Consider the following 5,016-nt stretch of genomic DNA (forward strand, 5'->3'; position numbering starts at 1 on the left):
TTCTGAGTTCCCCTGGGCTCCCAAACAAGGCATCCTAGCAGAGGTGTGTGTGACAGCATCATCCCCAGCTTCTGGAAGACCTGGCCCTAGGTCTTTAGGGAAAATCTTTCCACTTTCTCATATATATATATATATATATTTATATATATATATATTTTGTGATGGAGTCTCACTCTGTTGCCCAGGCTGGAGTGCAGTGACGTAGTCTTGGCTCACTGCAATCTCCTCCTCCCAGATTCAAGCGATTTTCCTGCCTCAGCCTCCCAAGTAGCTGGGATTACAGGCATCCGCCACCATGCCCAGCTAGTTTTTGTATTTTTAGTAGAGATGGGGTTTCACCATGTTGGCCAGGCTGGTCTCGAACTCCTGACCTCAAGTGATCCATCCGCCTTGGCCCCGCACAATGCTGGGATTACAGGCATGAGCCATTGCGCCCAGCCAGATTTTTATAAGCATCCTAAGAGCTGCAGGGTATGTCTACTGAAAAATAAAAATGATTAGTTCTCAAGATCACTATGCAAACTAGTACTGGTTCCCTGGGAAATAGGGTTTTTGCTTATTTGCCAATTTCTAAAGTTGAGGTAATTCAGGGCAACTTTAGTCTCCGCAAATTATCCCTGATTCTCAGCTGAAGTGACCACAGGCTCAATCTGTGTTCTGTCCTAAAACAAAATAAAGCAAAACTCCCTCAATTTATTGTATGGTAGGAAAGCTTATGGGTTCTGCAACATACTAGCTGTGTAACTTTTGGCACATTTACCTCAGTTTCCTCACTTGTAAATGTGGAAAATGATACTTGCTCTTCCTGACACTGTGAGGATTAAATGAGATAATATGTGGAAATCACCTCGCACGTAATAGAAACCCAATAAATCTGCATCCTCGTCCCTCTACACCCCTTTTGGGAAAGCCTTTCCAGCTTGGATAAATCCAAACTTTCTAAAGACTGCAGGCTCCTGGTCTGAATATCACCCTCAGGGAAGGCTGAGTCCAGATTGGGAAGTCTCTTTGCTCTCTACCTTCATTTGCTGAGATCCTTTCTCTTCTGTACACATCTGTCCTTCACCCCTGAGCTCTTTCTGGGAGGGGCAAAGGGGCTCCGTAAACTCAAAAGGATCCTTCAAAAGGATGTTATGCTAACGGCGGAGTTCCAGGGATGGTGAGTCCAAAGGCAGATTGTTCGAGGAAGGGGCTTTTGAGAAGCAGGGCGTTCCCTGAACCCCACAGATGCCCCCATGCAGTGGGCTGCTTATTCTACCTGAACGCTGGGAGAGCTCCAGCTAAGGGCTCACACAGGCTCTAGCAGAGAGTATAAGAAATACCCATCAGTGACCACAATTAAGGATCTTGGCCTGGTCAAAGTCAAGGTCATTCATTAACATTTTCTGAGCACCCATTCCCCAGAATACATATGTTTTGCCCATTGTTTCTCAGCACCCACACTAAAGGACCCATAGTTTAGATCAAGGTACTAGTGCAGGGCTCCATGGATAGGCGTCTGAGGGTGGGTGATTCCCTGAAGCTGTGTGCAAAACAGTATGTGCATATGTTTTTGTGCATTTCTGGGGAGAACATCCAGAACTTTCATTACCTTCTCAGAAAGTTAGGAACCACCTGCTGGTTGTGAACTGAATGTTCTCCCTGTACTCTGCTGGGGCCACTAGGAATCTTGGCTCCCAGAGTCCCTCCTGGGCCTCCAGATAGATAAAATGTTATGACAGAGGGTGCAGCTGTCATTCCTGGGAGGCCCATGCCCAGTGACTAAGCGCTGAGCAATATTTGCTGTACCTCCTTCCAACCACGGCTTCCCGGACCATCACCTCGTCAACAGTTGGTCTGCATACAGCGAAAGAAAAATCAGTCTTCTGGTACTAAACCACATTCTGGGCTACAGCTGTAGGGAGAGCGTGGAGCTTGGCCATGGAGGGTGGTGCGCCGGGCTGTTTGGCAACCTTGGCCAGGCTGTTTAAGCCTCAGTTCTCCTACGGAGATATTAGCTCCTGGCTGTAAGGCCAGGTCTCCCGCCCTCACTAATGTACCCTGCACAGTTCCTGGTGCCCTGAAGGTGCTCAGCTCATGTCCATGGAGTTGAAGTGAAGAGGAACTGATAATCCCTGCCCCAGGCTAGGAGGGGAAATCAGACCACATAAATAACCATGAGAGAATTACAGGTCAGGAACTCAGGGGCTGCAGCTCAGAGGATAGCTGACTTCAGCTCAAGGGCTGGGTGGGTGGATGGGGACTCTGAGAAGTCTTTATGGGGGGGGGGGGTAGGTGGGGGACTTTAGAGATAAGGCTTGACGGAATGGTAGAAGGTAGACATGGGGGTGTGCAGACAAAGGGCATTTCTGGGAGGGAAGTGGCTTTAGCAGGACAACACAGGGGCAGGGAGGTTCTGGGCTAGAGCAAGCCCCCTGGCTGGGCTAGAACCAAGAGTGCCTAGAAGAGAGGAACCAAACTGGGTTGGAAAGTGGGTGACCACCCACTGCTGTGTGCTCACTTCACCCAAGGAGAAGAGGACTGAGCAACGGGCCTGGTGGTCCCCCGTGGCTGTGCCACTGGGTCCAGGGACCCGCTGGCCCCACATCCTGTGGGTTCACTGACCAAGGCCCAAAGCCAGGACAACCCAACAAGGCTCAGCACTGTGCCAGGTTATGCTTTTACAGCTAAAACCTCACTGGTCTCGGAGGAAAGTTCTCCTGCTTGTCAGTTCCCAGTGCTCACATAGATCACTCTCAAAGGCAGGCAGGAAGCAGATCTATAATTACCGAGGCAGCTGAGATGCTTTTCCCAGGGGCTGGTGTTTAGACTTATAATGTCATCATTTATAAGGCCCGTTCATCTCTGATAATGAAACGAAGTAGGGCAGTGTTACTAGACTTGAGACAGGACTTTTCTTCTCTCATCCCACTCCACCCCTCTCACTTCCCTTCCCCAAATTTCCGCTTATCTGTCTCCAGCCGATCTCTAGTATTTTCAATATTATCTCTTCACCACAGAGGGAACATTCTAGGGGACAATAAAAATCGGAATTGTTGCTTAGTAGCCTCTGTGAGATTCAAACCACCTTCAAAAACTAATTTAAATATCTCTTTTCCTCCAGTCGTCCTTCATAGATTGCTCTTCCCTAAGACTTTGGTTTCTTTATGATGGCCTTGCTATTTATATAAGTGGTTCTCTTCTGTTGCAGCTGGCCCTAAAGAAGCATTGTAAATATTTCAGGCTCTGGACCCTTTAAACCATCATTTTTTTTTAAGAAAACAAATTCTGTCCCTCATTTTGACTGGGGATAGAGGGGGTAGGCATTCTGATGCCCTCTCTCAGCCTTTGTGTGGGGATTGTCTTCTCCATTAGCCTGTATGCTTAAGTCTTCCCTCTCTTTCTCCCTGGAGTGCATATCCAGGGCTTGCTAGGGGGAAGGGTAGGCTGTGCAGTGGATGGGGTAAATGGTATGTGGGTGTGTATACACGTGTGTGTGTGTGTGTGTGTGTATGCATGTATGTGTGTGAGCCCAGGCCCCTTAGTACACTTTCTTGTAGGAATCCAAGCATCACTGGTTAAGGTAGAGGACATTGCAAGGGTCTGTAGCCTGAAAGTCCTGGAGACTCTTTGTCCCAACAGGGATGCCACCTGTTGCTGTCCTCAGCTCACATGGAGGACATAATCCCTGAGGGAAGGTATGAAACTTCCCTCTGCTTGGCTGTTGGAGAATGGTGTGGTCAGGACAGCTCCGGCAAAGCTGTGATGCAGACATTAAGTCCTGGGTGCCCCTACCCCTACCACATGCCCCCTCCTGGGTTCTGTACATGGCTGGGCCACACCAGTTCCAGGGCCTCCATGCACACACTGTCCTGGCCAGGAGGGGAAGAGTATTCCAGCGAGGGGAGGGCTAAGCCGAGGCTGAGGCAGCGTGAGCACGTTGACAACTACACTTTTTTAAATCACGAATTTAAATAGTAATCGCAAAAAGTACAATTTCTGGCATACTGAAAATTTGACAGTTATAAAATTGTAATAATACTCCTTAATGTGGCCAATGAAACATACATACTATAACAATGTGTTAGCCTCCATCACTTGTTTAAAAATTATGCCAACCAGGTTTTCTTTGGCCATCAGAACTTTTATATTGTTCTTATTTCTCCTTAAATCTGCATTTCCATCCCACTTCCCCCATGGAATTTTATTCTAATATGTCTTCATGCTTATTATAGTCACTGTAATAAAACTGTGTATGTATTGAAATTAACTGAAAACCTCCTGTGATCATTAGCTCTAAGTGTTAAAAAACAATTTCTATATTATTCATTAAAACAATTTTATTGATCAAAATATCATATGAATTTTTTTTGAGACAGAGTCTTGCTGTGTTGCCAGGCTGGAGTGCAGTGGCACGATCTTGGCTCACTACAACCTCTGCCTCCCAGGTTCAAGCGATTCTCCTGCCTCAGCCTCCCGAGTAGCTGGGACTACAGGCGCACACCACCAGGCCCAGCTAATGTGTGAATTTTTAGTAGAGACAGGGTTTCACCATGTTGGCCAGGTTGGTCTCGATCTGTTGACCTCGTGATCAGCCTGCCTCAGCCTCCCAAAGTGCTGGGATTATAGGCGTGAGCCACCGCACCCAGCCAATATAATATGAATTTTAATAAATAACAAAAATGCAGTGTTAACTGGAAATGCATCTCTTAATGACATAGGAGGGCTTTCTTTTTTCAGCCTTCTTCTCTATACATGGATGAATATTACTTATTGTTAAAATGAGGCAGTGCTTAACTTCAATTCTACTTCTATTTTTTCTTTCTTATATATGTACATGCTGAGAAAACATGTTCACAAAATATGATTGAAATAGAAAAAGTTTTGTTATATCAAAGATAATCAATTCTTTTAACTCCTTCCCAGTTATATACCCAAATCATATGGTCATCTATCATCAAAAATTATTTTAATGATCTATCAGCTGACAATTCAATTAGGTGTTCCATCAATTTGAACTTCTTTGAAGAATGGAGA

This window comes from Gorilla gorilla, chromosome 12 (genome assembly GCF_029281585.2).
Source record: "Gorilla gorilla gorilla isolate KB3781 chromosome 12, NHGRI_mGorGor1-v2.1_pri, whole genome shotgun sequence".
NCBI classification, from domain to species: domain Eukaryota; kingdom Metazoa; phylum Chordata; class Mammalia; order Primates; family Hominidae; genus Gorilla; species Gorilla gorilla.